Below are 18,630 nucleotides of genomic sequence, written 5' to 3' on the forward strand. Positions count from 1 at the left end.
GGGTATTATGCAAACATGCAGGTATGGTTATAGGATTGTCTTCGTAACTTCAGGTACTTGCCACCTAATCACTTGAATCCATAAATTGAGACATTGTGCTGGGGCCAGCAGCTTACGGCCATACCACCCTGAGCACGCCCGACCTCGTCTGATCTCGGAAGCTAAGCAGGGCTGGCCTTGGTTAGTACTTGGATGGGAGACTTCCTGGGAATACCTGGTCCTGTAAGCCTTTCATTTTCATGTCATTGAACCGCTTTTGATCCAGAGAAGGGGTGTATTAAAAGACCAGAAGCAGCTCCCCATTAATGAGGGCACATTAACGACATTGCTTTTGGCTGTTTTCCAATGTCTTGTGCTGCTAGTTGATGTAACCTACACCACACCAGGGCCTGAGTGACCGGCTGTGGCCACTTACACCACACCAGGGCCTGTGGCTGCTGGCTGAGGCCACCTACACCACACCAGGGCCTTAGTTGCTATTGAGGCCAATTACACCACACCAGGGTATGTGGCTCTTGCTCAGGCCACTTACACCACACCAGGGCCTTAGTTGCTATTGAGGCCAATTACACCACACCAGGGCCTGTGACACTGGCTGAGGCCACTTACACCACACCAGGGCCTGTGGCTGCTGGCTGAGGCCACCTACACCACACAAGGGCCTGAGGGACCGGCTGGGGCCACTTACACCACACCAGGGCCTGTGGCTGCTGGCTGAGGCCACTTACACCACACAAGGGCCTGAGGGACCGGCTGGGGCCACTTACACCACACCAGGGCCTGTGGCTGCTGGCTGAGGCCACTTACACCACACCAGGGCCTGTGGCTCTTGCTCAGGCCACTTACACCACACCAGGGCCTGTGGCTCTTGCTCAGGCCACTCATATCACACCAGGCTCTGTGCTTCTGGCTGAGGCCACTTAGACCACACCAGGGCCTGTGGCTGCTGGCTGAGGCCACTTACACCACACCAGGGCCTGTGGCTGCTGGCTGAGGCCATCTACACCACACCAGGGCCTGTGGCTGCTGGCTGAGGCCATTTACACCACACCAGGGCCCTTTTGCTGCTGGCTGAGGCCACTTACACCACACCAGTGCCTGTGGCTTCTGGCTGAGGCGACTTACACCACACCAGGGCCTGTGGCTGCTGGCTGAGGCCACTTACACCACACCAGGGCCTGTGGCTCTTGCTCAGGCCACTCACATCACACCAGGCCCTGCGCTTCTGGCCGAGGCCATCTTCACCAAACCAGGCCCTGTGGCTCTTGCTCAGGCCACTTACACCACACCAGGGCCTGTGGCTCTGGCTTAGGCCACTTCCACCACACCAGGGCCTGTGGCACTTGCTCAGGCCACTTACACCACACCAGGGCCTGTGGCTGCTGGCTGAGGCCACTTACACCACACCAGGGCCTGTGGCTCTTACTCAGGCCACTTACACCACACCAGGGCCTGTGGCACTGGCTGAGGCCACTTACACCACACCACGGCCTTATTTGCTGGCTGAGGCCACATACACCAAACCAGGGCCTTAGTTGCTATTGAGGCCAATTACACCACACAAGTGCCTGTGGCTGCTGGCTGAGGCCACTTACACCACACCAGGGCCTTAGTTGCTATTGAGGCCAATTACACCACACCAGGGTCTGTGGCTCTTGCTCAGGCCACTTACACCACACCAGGGCCTGTGGCACTGGCTGAGGCCACTTACACCACACCAGGGCCTGTGGCACTGGCTGAGGCCACTTACACCACACCAGGGCCTGTGGCTGCTGGCTGAGGCCACTTACACCACACAAGGGCTTGTGGCTGCTGGCTGAGGCCACCTACACCACACCAGGGCCTGTGGCTGCTGGCTGAGGCCACCTACACCACACCAGGGCCTGTGGCTGCTGGCTGAGGCCACTTACACCACACAAGGGCTTGTGGCTGCTGGCTGAGGCCACCTACACCACACCAGGGCCTGTGGCTGCTGGCTGAGGCGACTTATACCACATCAGGGCCCTTTTGCTGCTGGCTGAGGCCACTTACACCACACCAGTGCCTGTGGCTTCTGTCTGAGGCCACTTACACCACACCAGGGCCTGTGGCTGCTGGCTGAGGCCAATTACACCACACCAGGGTCTGTGGCTCTTGCTCAGGCCACTTACACCACACCAGGGCCTGTGGCACTGGCTGAGGCCACTTACACCACACCAGGGCCTGTGGCTGCTGGCTGAGGCCACTTACACCACACCAGGGCCTGTGGCTGCTGGCTGAGGCCACTTACACCACACCAGGGCCTGTGGCTGCTGGCTGAGGCCACTTACACCACACCAGGGCCTGTGGCTGCTGGCTGAGGCGACTTACACCACACCAGGGCCCTTTTGCTGCTGGCTGAGGCCACTTACACCACACCAGTGCCTGTGGCTTCTGGCTGAGGCGACTTACACCACACCAGGGCCTGTGGCTGCTGGCTGAGGCCACTTACACCACACCAAGGCCTGTGGCTCTTGCTCCGGCCACTCACATCACACCAGGCCCTGCGCTTCTGGCCGAGGCCATCGTCACCAAACCAGGCCCTGTGCTGCTTGCTGTGGCCATGTACAACACACCAGGCCCTGTGCTGGTTCCTGAGGCCATCTTCAACAATCCAGGGCCTGTGCTGTTGGATAAATGCCAAACTGAGCCTTTGGGTTAGGGTATTATGCAAACATGCAGGTATGGTTATAGGATTGTCTTCGTAACTTCAGGTACTTGCCACCTAATCACTTGAATCCATAAATTGAGACATTGTGCTGGGGCCAGCAGCTTACGGCCATACCACCCTGAGCACGCCCGACCTCGTCTGATCTCGGAAGCTAAGCAGGGCTGGGCTTGGTTAGTACTTGGATGGGAGACTGCCTGGGAATACCTGGTGCTGTAAGCCTTTCATTTTCATGTCATTGAACCGCTTTTGATCCAGAGAAGGGGTGTATTAAAAGACCAAAAGCAGCTGCCCATTAATGAGGGCACATTAACGACACTGCTTTTGGCTGTTTTCCAATGTCTTGTGCTGCTAGCTGATGCCACCTACACCACACCAGGGCCTGAGTGACCGGCTGGGGCCACTTACACCACATCAGGGCCTGTGACTTGGCTGAGGCCACTTACACCACACCAGAGCCTGTGGCTGCTGGCTGAAGCCACTTACACCACACCAGGGCCTTAGTTGCTATTGAGGCCACTTACACCACACCAGGGCCTGTGGCTGCTGGCTGAGGCCACCTACACCACACCAGGGCCTGTGGCTGCTGGCTGAGGCCACTTACACCACACCAGGGCCTGTGGCTCTTGCTCAGGCCACTCACATCACACCAGGCCCTGCGCTTCTGGCCGAGGCCATCTTCACCAAACCAGGCCCTGTGGTTCTTGCTCAGGCCACTTACACCACACCAGGGCCTGTGGCTGCTGGCTGAAGCCACTTACACCACACCAGGGCCTTAGTTGCTATTGAGGCCACTTACACCACACCAGGGCCTGTGGCTGCTGGCTGAGGCCACCTACACCACACCAGGGCCCTTTTGCTGCTGGCTGAGGCCACTTACACCACACCAGTGCCTGTGGCTTCTGGCTGAGGCCACTTACACCACACCAGGGCATGTGGCTGCTGGCTGAGGCCACTTACACCACACCAGGGCCTGTGGCTCTTGCTCAGGCCACTCACATCACACCAGGCCCTGCGCTTCTGGCCGAGGCCATCTTCACCAAACCAGGCCCTGTGGTTCTTGCTCAGGCCACTTACACCACACCAGGGCCTTATTTGCTATTGAGGCCACTTACACCACACCAGGGCCTGTGGCACTTGCTCAGGCCACTTACACCACACCAGGGCCTGTGGCACTTGCTCAGGCCACTTACACCACACCAGGGCCTGTGGCTGCTGGCTGAGGCCACTTACACCACACCAGGGCCTGTGGCTCTTGCTCAGGCCACTTACACCACACCAGGACCTGTGTCACTGGCTGAGGCCACTTAGACCACACCAGGGCCTGTGGCTGCTGGCTGAGGCCACTCACAACACACCAGGGCCTGTGGCTGCTAGCTGAGGCCACTTACACCAAACCAGGGCCTGTGGCTGCTTGCTGATGCCACCTACACCACACCAGGGCCTTAGTTGCTATTGAGGCCAATTACACCACACAAGGGCCTGTGGCTGCTGGCTGAGGCCACCTACACCACACCAGGGCCTGTGGCTGCTGGCTGAGGCCACTTACAACACACCAGGGCCTGTGGCTGCTGGCTGAGGCCACCTACACCACACCAGGGCCTGTGGCTGCTGGCTGAGGCCACTTACAACACACCAGGGTCTGTGGCTCTTGCTCAGGCCACTCATATCACACCAGGCCCTGTGGTTCTGGCCGAGGCCATCTTCACCAAACCAGGCCCTGTGCTGCTTGCTGTGGCCATGTACAACACACCAGGCCCTGTGCTGGTTCCTGACGCCATCTTCAATAATCCAGGGCCTGTGCTGTTGGATAAATGCCAAACTGAGCCTTTGGGTTAGGGTATTATGCAAACATGCAGGTATGGTTATAGGATTGTCTTCGTAACTTCAGGTACTTGCCACCTAATCACTTGAATCCATAAATTGAGACATTGTGCTGGGGCCAGCAGATTACGGCCATACCACCCTGAGCACGCCCGACCTCGTCTGATCTCGGAAGCTAAGCAGGGCTGGGCTTGGTTAGTACTTGAATGGGAGACTGCCTGGGAATACCTGGTGCTGTAAGCCTTTCATGTCATTGAACCGCTTTTGATCCAGAGAAGGGGTGTATTAAAAGACCAGAAGCAGCTCCCCATTAATGAGGGCACATTAACGACATTGCTTTTGGCTGTTTTCCAATGTCTTGTGCTGCTAGCTGATGCCACCTACACCACACCACGGCCTTATTTGCTGGCTGGGGCCACATACACCAAACCAGGGCCTTAGTTGCTATTGAGGCCAATTACACCACACAAGGGCCTGTGGCTGCTGGCTGAGGCCACTTACACCACACCAGGGCCTGTGGCTGCTGGCTGAGGCCACTTACACCACACCAGGGCCTTAGTTGCTATTGAGGCCAATTACACCACACCAGGGTCTGTGGCTCTTGCTCAGGCCACTTACACCACACCAGGGCCTGTGGCACTGGCTGAGGCCACTTACACCACACCAGGGCCTGTGGCTGCTGGCTGAGGCCACCTACACCACACCAGGGCCTTAGTTGCTATTGAGGCCAATTACACCACACCAGAGCCTGTGGCTGCTGGCTGAAGCCACTTACACCACACCAGGGCCTTAGTTGCTATTGAGGCCACTTACACCACACCAGGGCCTGTGGCTGCTGGCTGAGGCCACCTACACCACACCAGGGCCTGTGGCTGCTGGCTGAGGCCACTTACACCACACCAGGGCCTGTGGCTGCTGGCTGAAGCCACTTACACCACACCAGGGCCTTAGTTGCTATTGAGGCCACTTACACCACACCAGGGCCTGTGGCTGCTGGCTGAGGCCACCTACACCACACCAGGGCCCTTTTGCTGCTGGCTGAGGCCACTTACACCACACCAGTGCATGTGGCTTCTGGCTGAGGCCACTTACACCACACCAGGGCCTGTGGCTGCTGGCTGAGGCCACTTACACCACACCAGGGCCTGTGGCTCTTGCTCAGGCCACTCACATCACACCAGGCCCTGCGCTTCTGGCCGAGGCCATCTTCACCAAACCAGGGCCTGTGGCTGCTTGCTGAGGCCATCTTCACCAAACCAGGCCCTGTGCTGCTTGCTGTGGCCATGTAAAACACACCAGGCCCTGTGCTGGTTCTTGAGGCCATCTTCAACAATCCAGGGCCTGTGCTGTTGGATAAATGCCAAACTGAGCCTTTTGGTTAGGGTATTATGCAAACATGCAGGTATGGTTATAGGATTGTCTTCGTAACTTCAGGTACTTGCCACCTAATCACTTGAATCCATAAATTGAGACATTGTGGTGGGGCCAGCAGCTTACGGCCATACCACCCTGAGCACGCCCGACCTCGTCTGATCTCGGAAGCTAAGCAGGGCTGGGCTTGGTTAGTACTTGGATGGGAGACTTCCTGGGAATACCTGGTGCTGTAAGCCTTTCATTTTCATGTCATTGAACCGCTTTTGATCCAGAGAAGGGGTGTATTAAAAGACCAGAAGCAGCTCCCCATTAATGAGGTCACATTAACGACATTGCTTTTGGCTGTTTTCCAATGTCTTGTGCTGCTAGCTGATGCCACCTACACCACACCAGGGCCTGAGTGACCGGCTGGGGCCACTTACACCACATCAGGGCCTGTTGCTCTGGCTGAGGCCACTTACACCACACCAGGGCCTGTGGCTGCTGGCTGAGGCCACCTACACCACACCAGGGCCTTAGTTGCTATTGAGGCCAATTACACCACACCAGGGTATGTGGCTCTTGCTCAGGCCACTTACACCACACCAGGGCCTTAGTTGCTATTGAGGCCAATTACACCACACCAGGGCCTGTGGCACTGGCTGAGGCCACTTACACCACACCAGGGCCTGTGGCTGCTGGCTGAGGCCACTTACACCACACAAGGGCCTGTGGCTGCTGGCTGAGGCCACCTACACCACACCAGGGCCTGTGGCTGCTGGCTGAGGCCACTTACAACACACCAGGGCCTGTGGCTCTTGCTCAGGCCACTCATATCACACCAGGCCCTGTGCTTCTGGCCGAGGCCATCTTCACCAAACCAGGCCCTGTGCTGCTTGCTGTGGCCATGTAAAACACACCAGGTCCTGTGCTGGTTCTTGAGGCCATCTTCAACAATCCAGGGCCTGTGCTGTTGGATAAATGCCAAACTGAGCCTTTTGGTTAGGGTATTATGCAAACATGCAGGTATGGTTATAGGATTGTCTTCGTAACTTCAGGTACTTGCCACCTAATCACTTGAATCCATAAATTGAGACATTGTGCTGGGGCCAGCAGCTTACGGCCATACCACCCTGAGCACGCCCGACCTCGTCTGATCTCGGAAGCTAAGCAGGGCTGGGCTTGGTTAGTACTTGGATGGGAGACTTCCTGGGAATACCTGGTCCTGTAAGCCTTTCATTTTCATGTCATTGAACCGCTTTTGATCCAGAGAAGGGGTGTATTAAAAGACCAGAAGCAGCTCCCCATTAATGAGGGCACATTAACGACATTGCTTTTGGCTGTTTTCCAATGTCTTGTGCTGCTAGCTGATGCAACCTACACCACACCAGGGCCTGAGTGACCGGCTGTGGCCACTTACACCACATCAGGGCCTGTTGCTCTGGCTGAGGCCACTTACACCACACCAGGGCCTGTGGCTGCTGGCTGAGGCCACCTACACCACACCAGGGCCTTAGTTGCTATTGAGGCCAATTACACCACACCAGGGTATGTGGCTCTTGCTCAGGCCACTTACACCACACCAGGGCCTTAGTTGCTATTGAGGCCAATTACACCACACCAGGGCCTGTGACACTGGCTGAGGCCACTTACACCACACCAGGGCCTGTGGCTGCTGGCTGAGGCCACCTACACCACACCAGGGCCTGTGGCTGCTGGCTGAGGCCACCTACACCACACCAGGGCCTGTGGCTGCTGGCTGAGGCCACTTACACCACACCAGGGCCTGTGGCTGCTGGCTGAAGCCACTTACACCACACCAGGGCCTTAGTTGCTATTGAGGCCACTTACACCACACCAGGGCCTGTGGCTGCTGGCTGAGGCCACCTACACCACACCAGGGCCCTTTTGCTGCTGGCTGAGGCCACTTACACCACACCAGTGCATGTGGCTTCTGGCTGAGGCCACTTACACCACACCAGGGCCTGTGGCTGCTGGCTGAGGCCACTTACACCACACCAGGGCCTGTGGCTCTTGCTCAGGCCACTCACATCACACCAGGCCCTGCGCTTCTGGCCGAGGCCATCTTCACCAAACCAGGCCCTGTGGTTCTTGCTCAGGCCACTTACACCACACCAGGGCCTTATTTGCTATTGAGGCCACTTACACCACACCAGGGCCTGTGGCTCTGGCTTAGGCCACTTACACCACACCAGGGCCTGTGGCACTTGCTCAGGCCACTTACACCACACCAGGGCCTGTGGCTGCTGGCTGAGGCCACTTACACCACACCAGGGCCTGTGGCTGCTGGCTGAGGCCACTTACACCACACCAGGGCCTTAGTTGCTATTGAGGCCAATTACACCACACCATGGTCTGTGGCTCTTGCTCAGGCCACTCATATCACACCAGGGCCTGTGGCTGCTGGCTGAGGCCACTTACACCACACCAGGGCCTTAGTTGCTATTGAGGCCAATTACACCACACCATGGTCTGTGGCTCTTGCTCAGGCCACTCATATCACACCAGGGCCTGTGGCTGCTGGCTGAGGCGACTTACACCACACCAGGGCCCTTTTGCTGCTGGCTGAGGCCACTTACACCACACCAGTGCCTGTGGCTTGTGGCTGAGGCGACTTACACCACACCAGGGGCTGTGGCTGCTGGCTGAGGCCACTTACACCACACCAGGGCCTGTGGCTGCTGGCTTAGGCCACCTACACTACACCAGGGCCTTAGTTGCTATTGAGGCCAATTACACCACACCATGGTCTGTGGCTCTTGCTCAGGCCACTTACACCACACCAGGGCCTGTGGCACTGGCTGAGGCCACTTACACCACACCAGGGCCTGTGGCTGCTGGCTGAGGCCACTTACACCACACAAGGGCTTGTGGCTGCTGGCTGAGGCCACCTACACCACACCAGGGCCTGTGGCTGCTGGCTGAGGCCACCTACACCACACCAGGGCCTGTGGCTCTTGCTCAGGCCACTTACACCACACCAGGGCCTGTGGCTCTTGCTCAGGCCACTTACACCACACCAGGGCCTGTGGCTCTTGCTCAGGCCACTCATATCACACCAGGCCCTGTGCTGCTTGCTGTGGCCATGTACAACACACCAGGCCCTGTGCTGTTTCCTGAGGCCATCTTCAACAATCCAGGGCCTGTGCTGTTGGATAAATGCCAAACTGAGCCTTTGGGTTAGGGTATTATGCAAACATGCAGGTATGGTTATAGGATTGTCTTCGTAACTTCAGGTACTTGCCACCTAATCACTTGAATCCATAAATTGAGACATTGTGCTGGGCCCAGCAGCTTACGGCCATACCACCCTGAGCACGCCCGACCTCGTCTGATCTCGGAAGCTAAGCAGGGCTGGGCTTGGTTAGTACTTGGATGGGAGACTGCCTGGGAATACCTGGTGCTGTAAGCCTTTCATTTTCATGTCATTGAACCGCTTTTGATCCAGAGAAGGGGTGTATTAAAAGACCAAAAGCAGCTGCCCATTAATAAGGCCACATTAATCACATTGCTTTTGGCTCTTTTCCAATGTCTTGTGCTGCTAGCTGATGCCACCTACACCACACCAGGGCCTGAGTGACCGGCTGGGGCCACTTACACCACATCAGGGGCTGTGGCTCTGGCTGAGGCCACTTACACCACACCAGGGCCTGTGGGTTCTGGCTGAGGCGACTTACACCACACCAGGGCCTGTGGCTGCTGGCTGAGGCCACTTACACCACACCAGGGCCTGTGGCTCTTGCTCAGGCCACTCACATCACACCAGGCCCTGCGCTTCTGGCCGAGGCCATCTTCACCAAACCAGGCCCTGTGCTGCTTGCTGTGGCCATGTACAACACACCAGGCCCTGTGCTGGTTCCTGAGGCCATCTTCAACAATCCAGGGCCTGTGCTGTTGGATAAATGCTAAACTGAGCCTTTGGGTTAGGGTATTATGCAAACATGAAGGTAGGGTTATAGGATTGTCTTCGTAACTTCAGGTACTTGCCACCTAATCACCTGAATCCATAAATTCAGACATTGTGCTGTGGCCAGCAGCTTACGGCCATACCACCCTGAGCACGCCCGACCTCGTCTGATCTCGGAAGCTGAGCAGGGCTGGGCTTGGTTAGTACTTGGATGGGAGACTGCCTGGGAATACCTGGTGCTGTAAGCCTTTCATTTTCATGTCATTGAACCGCTTTTGATCCAGAGAAGGGGTGTATTAAAAGACCAAAAGCAGCTGCCCATTAATGAGGGCACATTAACGTCATTGCTTTTGGCTGTTTTCCAATGTCTTGTGCTGCTAGCTGATGCCACCTACACCAAACCAGGGCCTTAGTTGCTATTGAGGCCAATTACACCACACCAGGGTCTTTGGCTCTTGCTCAGGCCACTTACACCACACCAGGGCCTGTGGCACTGGCTGAGGCCACTTACACCACACCAGGGCCTGTGGCTGCTGGCTGAGGCCACTTACACCACACCAGGGCCTTATTTGCTATTGAGGCCACTTACACCACACCAGGGCCTGTGGCTCTTGCTCGGGCCACTTACACCACACCAGGGCCTGTGGCTGCTGGCTGAGGCCACCTACACCACACCAGGGCCTGTGGCTGCTGGCTGAGGCCACCTACACCACACCAGGGCCTGTGGCTGCTGGCTGAGGCCACCTACACCACACCAGGGCCTGTGGCTGCTGGCTGAGGCCACTTACACCACACCAGTGCCTGTGGCTTCTGGCTGAGGCCACTTACACCACACCAGGGCCTGTGGCTGCTGGCTGAGGCCACTTACACCACACCAAGGCCTGTGGCTCTTGCTCAGGCCACTCACATCACACCAGGCCCTGCGCTTCTGGCCGAGGCCATCTTCACCACACCAGGGTCTGTGGCTCTTGCTGAGGCCACTTTCACCACACCAGGGCCTGTGGCTGCTGGCTGAGGCCACTTACACCACACCAGGGCCTTAGTTGCTATTGAGGCCAATTACACCACACCAGGGTCTGTGGCTCTTGCTCAGGCCACTTACACCACACCAGGGCCTGTGGCACTGGCTGAGGCCACTTACACCACACCAGGGCCTGTGGCTGCTGGCTGAGGACAACCTACACCACACCAGGGTCTGTGGCTCTTGCTCAGGCCACTTACACCACACCAGGGCCGGTGGCACTGGCTGAGGCCACTTACACCACACCAGGGCCTGTGGCTGCTGGCTGAGGCCACCTACACCACACCAGGGCCTTAGTTGCTATTGAGGCCAATTACACCACACAAGGGCCTGTGGCTGCTGGCTGAGGCCACCTACACCACACCAGGGCCTGTGGCTGCTGGCTGAGGCCACTTACACCACACCAGGGCCCTTTTGCTGCTGGCTGAGGCCACTTACACCACACCAGTGCCTGTGGCTTCTGGCTGAGGCGACTTACACCACACCAGGGCCTGTGGCTGCTGGCTGAGGCCACTTACACCACACCAAGGCCTGTGGCTCTTGCGCAGGCCACTCACATCACACCAGGCCCTGCGCTTCTGGCCGAGGCCATCTTCACCAAACCAGGCCCTGTGCTGCTTGCTGTGGCCATGTACAACACACCAGGCCCTGTGCTGGTTCCTGAGGCCATCTTCAACAATCCAGGGCCTGTGCTGTTGGATAAATGCCAAACTGAGCCTTTGGGTTAGGGTATTATGCAAACATGCAGGTATGGTTATAGGATTGTCTTCGTAACTTCAGGTACTTGCCACCTAATCACTTGAATCCATAAATTGAGACATTGTGCTGGAGCCAGCAGCTTACGGCCATACCACCCTGAGCACGCCCGACCTCGTCTGATCTCGGAAGCTAAGCAGGGCTGGGCTTGGTTAGTACTTGGATGGGAGACTACCTGGGAATACCTGGTGCTGTAAGCCTTTCATTTTCATGTCATTGAACCGCTTTTGATCCAGAGAAGGGGTGTATTAAAAGACCAAAAGCAGCTGCCCATTAATGAGGGCACATTAACGACACTGCTTTTGGCTCTTTTCCAATGTCTTGTGCTGCTAGCTGATGCCACCTACACCACACCAGGGCCTGAGTGACCGGCTGGGGCCACTTACACCACATCAGGGCCTGTGGCTCTGGCTGAGGCCACTTACACCACACCAGGGCCTGTGGCTGCTGGCTGAGGCCAGTTACACCACACCAGAGCCTGTGGCTGCTGGCTGAAGCCACTTACACCACACCAGGGCCTTAGTTGCTATTGAGGCCACTTACACCACACCAGGGCCTGTGGCTGCTGGCTGAGGCCACTTACACCACACCAGTGCCTGTGGCTTCTGGCTGAGGCGACTTACACCACACCAGGGCCTGTGGCTGCTGGCTGAGGCCACTTACACCACACCAGGGCCTGTGGCTCTTGCTCAGGCCACTCACATCACACCAGGCCCTGCGCTTCTGGCCGAAGCCATCTTCACCAAACCAGGCCCTGTGGTTCTTGCTCAGGCCACTTACACCACACCAGGGCCTGTGGCTCTGGCTTAGGCCAATTACACCACACCAGGGTCTGTGGCTCTTGCTGAGGCCACTTACACCACACCAGGGCCTGTGGCTGCTGCCTGAGACCACCTACACCACACCAGGGCCTGTGGCTGCTTGCTGAGGCGACTTACACCACACCAGGGCCTGTTGCTGCTGGCTGAGGCCACTTACACCACCCCAGTGCCTGTGGCTTCTGGCTGAGGCGACTTACACCACACCAGGGCCTGTTGCTGCTGGCTGAGGCCACTTACACCACACCAGGGCCTGTGGCTGCTGGCTCAGGCCACTCATATCAAACCAGGTCCTGTGCTTCTGGCCGAGGCCATCTTCACCAAACCAGGCCCTGTGCTGCTAGCTGAGGCGACTTACACCACATCAGGGCCTGTGGCTCTGGCTGAGGCCACTTACACCACACCAGGGCCTGTGGCTGCTGGCTGAGGCCAGTTACACCACACCAGGGCCTGTGGCTGCTGGCTGAGGCCACATACACCACACCAGGGCCTTAGTTGCTATTGAGGCCAATTACACCACACCAGGGTCTGTGGCTCTTGCTCAGGCCACTCACATCACACCAGGCCCTGCGCTTCTGGCCACTTACACCACACCAGGGCCTGTGGCTGCTGGCTGAGGCCACTTACACCATACCAGGGCCTGTGGCTGTTGGCTGAGGCCACTTACACCACACCAGGGCCTGTGGCTGCTGGCTGAGGCCACCTACACCACACCAGGGCCTGTGGCTGCTGGCTCAGGCGACTTACACCACACCAGGGCCCTTTTGCTGCTGGCTGAGGCCACTTACACCACACCAGTGCCTGTGGCTTCTGGCTGAGGCGACTTACACCACACCAGGGCCTGTGGCTGCTGGCTGAGGCCACTTACACCACACCAGGGCCTGTGGCTCTTGCTCAGGCCACTCACATCACACCAGGCCCTGCGCTTCTGGCCGAGGCCATCTTCACCAAACCAGGCCCTGTGCTGCTTGCTGTGGCCATGTACAACACACCAGGCCCTGTGCTGGTTCCTGAGGCCATCTTCAACAATCCAGGGCCTGTGCTGTTGGATAAATGCCAAACTGAGCCTTTGGGTTAGGGTATTATGCAAACATGAAGGTATGGTTATAGGATTGTCTTCGTAACTTCAGGTACTTGCCACCTAATCACTTGAATCCATAAATTGAGACATTGTGCTGGGACCAGCAGCTTACGGCCATACCACCCTGAGCACGCCCGACCTCGTCTGATCTCGGAAGCTAAGCAGGACTGGGCTTGGTTAGTACTTGGATGGGAGACTGCCTGGGAATACCTGGTGCTGTAAGCCTTCCATTTTCATGTCATTGAACCGCTTTTGATCCAGAGAAGGGGTGTATTAAAAGACCAAAAGCAGCTGCCCATTAATGAGGGCACATTAACGACACTGCTTTTGGCTGTTTTCCAATGTCTTGTGCTGCTTGCTGATGCCACCTACACCACACCAGGGCCTGAGTGACCGGCTGGGGCCACTTACACCAGACCAGGGCCTGTGGCTGCTGGCTGAGGCCAGTTACACCACACCAGAGCCTGTGGCTGCTGGCTGAAGCCACTTACACCACACCAGGGCCTTAGTTGCTATTGAGGCCACTTACACCACACCAGGGCCTGTGGCTGCTGGCTGAGGCCACCTACACCACACCAGGGCCTGTGGCTGCTGGCTGAGGCCACTTACACCACACCAGGGCCTGTGGCTGCTGGCTGAAGCCACTTACACCACACCAGGGCCTTAGTTGCTATTGAGGCCACTTACACCACACCAGGGCCTGTGGCTGCTGGCTGAGGCCACCTACACCACACCAGGGCCCTTTTGCTGCTGGCTGAGGCCACTTACACCACACCAGTGCATGTGGCTTCTGGCTGAGGCCACTTACACCACACCAGGGCCTGTGGCTGCTGGCTGAGGCCACTTACACCACACCAGGGCCTGTGGCTCTTGCTCAGGCCACTCACATCACACCAGGCCCTGCGCTTCTGGCCGAGGCCATCTTCACCAAACCAGGGCCTGTGGCTGCTTGCTGAGGCCATCTTCACCAAACCAGGCCCTGTGCTGCTTGCTGTGGCCATGTACAACACACCAGGCCCTGTGCTGGTTCCTGAGGCCATCTTCAACAATCCAGGGCCTGTGCTGTTGGATAAATGCTAAACTGAGCCTTTGGGTTAGGGTATTATGCAAACATGAAGGTAGGGTTATAGGATTGTCTTCGTAACTTCAGGTACTTGCCACCTAATCACCTGAATCCATAAATTGAGACATTGTGCTGCGGCCAGCAGCTTACGGCCATACCACCCTGAGCACGCCCGACCTCGTCTGATCTCGGAAGCTGAGCAGGGCTGGGCTTGGTTAGTACTTGGATGGGAGACTGCCTGGGAATACCTGGTGCTGTAAGCCTTTGATTTTCATGTCATTGAACCGCTTTTGATCCAGAGAAGGGGTGTATTAAAAGACCAAAAGCAGCTGCCCATTAATGAGGGCACATTAACGACATTGCTTTTGGCTCTTTTCCAATGTCTTGTGCTGCTAGCTGATGCCACCTACACCACACCAGGGCCTGAGTGACCGGCTGGGGCCACTTACACCACATCAGGGCCTGTGGCTCTGGCTGAGGCCACTTACACCACACCAGGGCCTGTGGCTGCTGGCTGAGGCCACTTACACCACACCAGGGCCTGTGGCTGCTGGCTGAGGCCACTTACACCACACCAGGGCCTTAGTTGCTATTGAGGCCAATTACACCACACCATGGTCTGTGGCTCTTGCTCAGGCAACTTACACCACACCAGGGCCTGTGGCACTGGCTGAGGCCACTTACACCACACCAGAGCCTGTGGCTGCTGGCTGAGGCCACTTACACCACACAAGGGCTTGTGGCTGCTGGCTGAGGCCACCTACACCACACCAGGGCCTGTGGCTCTTGCTCAGGCCACTTACACCACACCAGGGCCTGTGGCTCTTGCTCAGGCCACTTACACCACACCAGGGCCTGTGGCTCTTGCTCAGGCCACTCATATCACACCAGGCCCTGTGCTTCTGGCTGAGGCCACTTAGACCACACCAGGGCCTGTGGCTGCTGGCTGAGGCCACTTACACCACACCAGGGCCTGTGGCTGCTGGCTGAGGCCATCTACACCACACCAGGGCCTGTGGCTGCTGGCTGAGGCGACTTACACCACACCAGGGCCTGTGGCTGCTGGCTGAGGCCACTTACACCACACCAGTGCCTGTGGCTTCTGGCTGAGGCGACTTACACCACACCAGGGCCTGTGGCTGCTGGCTGAGGCCACTTACACCACACCAGGGCCTGTGGCTCTTGCTCAGGCCACTCACATCACACCAGGCCCTGCGCTTCTGGCCGAGGCCATCTTCACCAAACCAGGCCCTGTGGCTCTTGCTCAGGCCACTTACACCACACCAGGGCCTGTGGCTCTGGCTTAGGCCACTTACACCACACCAGGGCCTGTGGCTGCTGGCTGAGGCCACTTACACCACACCAGGGCCTGTGGCTGCTGGCTGAGGCCACTTACACCACACCAGGGCCCTTTTGCTGCTGGCTGAGGCCACTTACACCACACCAGTGCCTGTGGCTTCTGTCTGAGGCCACTTACACCACACCAGGGCCTGTGGCTGCTGGCTGAGGCCAATTACACCACACCAGGGTCTGTGGCTCTTGCTCAGGCCACTTACACCACACCAGGGCCTGTGGCACTGGCTGAGGCCACTTACACCACACCAGGGCCTGTGGCTGCTGGCTGAGGCCACTTACACCACACCAGGGCCTGTGGCTGCTGGCTGAGGCCACTTACACCACACCAGGGCCTGTGGCTGCTGGCTGAGGCCACCTACACCACACCAGGGCCGGTGGCTGCTGGCTGAGGCGACTTACACCACACCAGGGCCCTTTTGCTGCTGGCTGAGGCCACTTACACCACACCAGTGCCTGTGGCTTCTGGCTGAGGCGACTTACACCACACCAGGGCCTGTGGCTTCTGGCTGAGGCCACCTACACCACACCAGGGCCTGTGGCTCTTGCTCAGGCCACTTACACCACACCAGGGCCTGTGGCTCTTGCTCAGGCCACTTACACCACACCAGGGCCTGTGGCTCTTGCTCAGGCCACTCATATCACACCAGGCTCTGTGCTTCTGGCTGAGGCCACTTAGACCACACCAGGGCCTGTGGCTGCTGGCTGAGGCCACTTACACCACACCAGGGCCTGTGGCTGCTGGCTGAGGCCATCTACACCACACCAGGGCCTGTGGCTGCTGGCTGAGGCGACTTACACCACACCAGGGCCCTTTTGCTGCTGGCTGAGGCCACTTACACCACACCAGTGCCTGTGGCTTCTGGCTGAGGCGACTTACACCACACCAGGGCCTGTGGCTGCTGGCTGAGGCCACTTACACCACACCAGGGCCTGTGGCTCTTGCTCAGGCCACTCACATCACACCAGGCCCTGCGCTTCTGGCCGAGGCCATCTTCACCAAACCAGGCCCTGTGGCTCTTGCTCAGGCCACTTACACCACACCAGGGCCTGTGGCTCTGGCTTAGGCCACTTACACCACACCAGGGCCTGTGGCACTTGCTCAGGCCACTTACACCACACCAGGGCCTGTGGCTGCTGGCTGAGGCCACTTACAACACACCAGGGCCTGTGGCTCTTACTCAGGCCACTTACACCACACCAGGGCCTGTGGCACTGGCTGAGGCCACTTAGACCACACCAGGGCCTGTGGCTGCTGGCTGAGGCCACTTACACCACACCAGGGCCTGTGGCTGCTGGCTGAGGCCACTTACACCAAACCAGGGCCTGTGGCTGCTTGCTGAGGCCATCTTCACCAAACCAGGCCCTGTGCTGCTTGCTGTGGCCATGTAAAACACACCAGGTCCTGTGCTGGTTCTTGAGGCCATCTTCAACAATCCAGGGCCTGTGCTGTTGGATAAATGCCAAACTGAGCCTTTGGGTTAGGGTATTATGCAAACATGCAGGTATGGTTATAGGATTGTCTTCGTAACTTCAGGTACTTGCCACCTAATCACTTGAATCCATAAATTGAGACATTGTGCTGGGGCCAGCAGCTTACGGCCATACCACCCTGAGCACGCCCGACCTCGTCTGATCTCGGAAGCTAAGCAGGGCTGGGCTTGGTTAGTACTTGGATGGGAGACTCCCTGGGAATACCTGGTGTTGTAAGCCTTTCATTTTCATGTCATTGAACCGCTTTTGATCCAGAGAAGGGGTGTATTAAAAGACCAAAAGCAGCTCCCCATTAATGAGGGCACATTAACGACACTGCTTTTGGCTGTTTTCCAATGTCTTGTGCTGCTAGCTGATGCCATTTACACCACACCAGGGCCTGTGGCTGCTGGCTGAGGCCACTTACACCACACCAGGGCCTGTGGCTGCTGGCTGAGGCCACCTACACCACACCAGGGCCTTAGTTGCTATTGAGGCCAATTACACCACACAAGGGCCTGTGGCTGCTGGCTGAGGCCACCTACACCACACCAGGGCCTGTGGCTGCTGGCTGAGGCCACTTACAACACACCAGGGCCTGTGGCTCTTGCTCAGGCCACTCATATCACACCAGGCCCTGTGCTTCTGGCCGAGGTCATCTTCACCAAACCAGGCCCTGTGCTGCTTGCTGTGGCCATGTACAACACACCAGGCCCTGTGCTGGTTCCTGAGGCCATCTTCAACAATCCAGGGCCTGTGCTGTTGGATAAATGCCAAACTGAGCCTTTGGGTTAGGGTATTATGCAAACATGCAGGTATGGTTATAGGATTGTCTTCGTAACTTCAGGTACTTGCCACCTAATCACTTGAATCCATAAATTGAGACATTGTGCTGGGGCCAGCAGATTACGGCCATACCACCCTGAGCACGCCCGACCTCGTCTGATCTCGGAAGCTAAGCAGGGCTGGGCTTGGTTAGTACTTGGATGGGAGACTGCCTGGGAATACCTGGTCCTGTAAGCCTTTCATTTTCATGTCATTGAACCGCTTTTGATCCAGAGAAGGGGTGTATTAAAAGACCAAAAGCAGCTCCCCATTAATGAGGGCACATTAACGACATTGCTTTTGGCTGTTTTCCAATGTCTTGTGCTGCTAGCTGATGCCACCTACACCACACCACGGCCTTATTTGCTGGCTGAGGTCACTTACACCACACCAGGGCCTGTGGCTCTTGCTCAGGCCACTTACACCACACCAGGGCCTGTGGCTCTTGC

General features: G+C 57.6%; 6 non-coding genes and 6 pseudogenes across 6 annotated transcripts; all 12 read left to right on the forward strand.

Moving 5' to 3' along the window:
* The first annotated feature begins 110 nt into the window (after window positions 1-110).
* On the forward strand, window positions 111-229 carry LOC147300087 (5S ribosomal RNA; annotated as a pseudogene).
* A 2,560-nt stretch (window positions 230-2,789) lies between these two features.
* On the forward strand, window positions 2,790-2,908 carry LOC147300088 (5S ribosomal RNA). The gene has a single exon (XR_015128145.1). It is a non-coding gene; the product is annotated as a 5S ribosomal RNA (ribosomal RNA).
* A 1,726-nt stretch (window positions 2,909-4,634) lies between these two features.
* LOC147300089 (5S ribosomal RNA) lies at window positions 4,635-4,753 on the forward strand (annotated as a pseudogene).
* Window positions 4,754-6,001: 1,248 nt separating this feature from the next.
* On the forward strand, window positions 6,002-6,120 carry LOC147300090 (5S ribosomal RNA). The gene has a single exon (XR_015128112.1). It is a non-coding gene; the product is annotated as a 5S ribosomal RNA (ribosomal RNA).
* Window positions 6,121-6,978: 858 nt separating this feature from the next.
* LOC147300091 (5S ribosomal RNA) lies at window positions 6,979-7,097 on the forward strand (annotated as a pseudogene).
* A 2,080-nt stretch (window positions 7,098-9,177) lies between these two features.
* On the forward strand, window positions 9,178-9,296 carry LOC147300092 (5S ribosomal RNA). Its single transcript, XR_015127964.1, has one exon. It is a non-coding gene; the product is annotated as a 5S ribosomal RNA (ribosomal RNA).
* Window positions 9,297-9,920: 624 nt separating this feature from the next.
* Window positions 9,921-10,039, forward strand: LOC147300093 (5S ribosomal RNA; annotated as a pseudogene).
* A 1,610-nt stretch (window positions 10,040-11,649) lies between these two features.
* On the forward strand, window positions 11,650-11,768 carry LOC147300094 (5S ribosomal RNA). The gene has a single exon (XR_015128057.1). It is a non-coding gene; the product is annotated as a 5S ribosomal RNA (ribosomal RNA).
* A 1,805-nt stretch (window positions 11,769-13,573) lies between these two features.
* On the forward strand, window positions 13,574-13,692 carry LOC147300095 (5S ribosomal RNA). The gene has a single exon (XR_015128108.1). It is a non-coding gene; the product is annotated as a 5S ribosomal RNA (ribosomal RNA).
* Window positions 13,693-14,674: 982 nt separating this feature from the next.
* Window positions 14,675-14,793, forward strand: LOC147300096 (5S ribosomal RNA; annotated as a pseudogene).
* A 2,684-nt stretch (window positions 14,794-17,477) lies between these two features.
* On the forward strand, window positions 17,478-17,596 carry LOC147300097 (5S ribosomal RNA). Its single transcript, XR_015128067.1, has one exon. It is a non-coding gene; the product is annotated as a 5S ribosomal RNA (ribosomal RNA).
* Window positions 17,597-18,260: 664 nt separating this feature from the next.
* LOC147300098 (5S ribosomal RNA) lies at window positions 18,261-18,379 on the forward strand (annotated as a pseudogene).
* The last annotated feature ends 251 nt before the right edge of the window (window positions 18,380-18,630 follow it).

Source organism: Aulonocara sp. 'chitande type north' Nkhata Bay, unplaced genomic scaffold, assembly GCF_057382095.1.
Source record: "Aulonocara sp. 'chitande type north' Nkhata Bay isolate Kocher_YH1m ecotype deep benthic unplaced genomic scaffold, A_spYH_male_GT1.1 unmapped_scaffold_35, whole genome shotgun sequence".
NCBI lineage: Eukaryota > Metazoa > Chordata > Actinopteri > Cichliformes > Cichlidae > Aulonocara > Aulonocara sp. 'chitande type north' Nkhata Bay.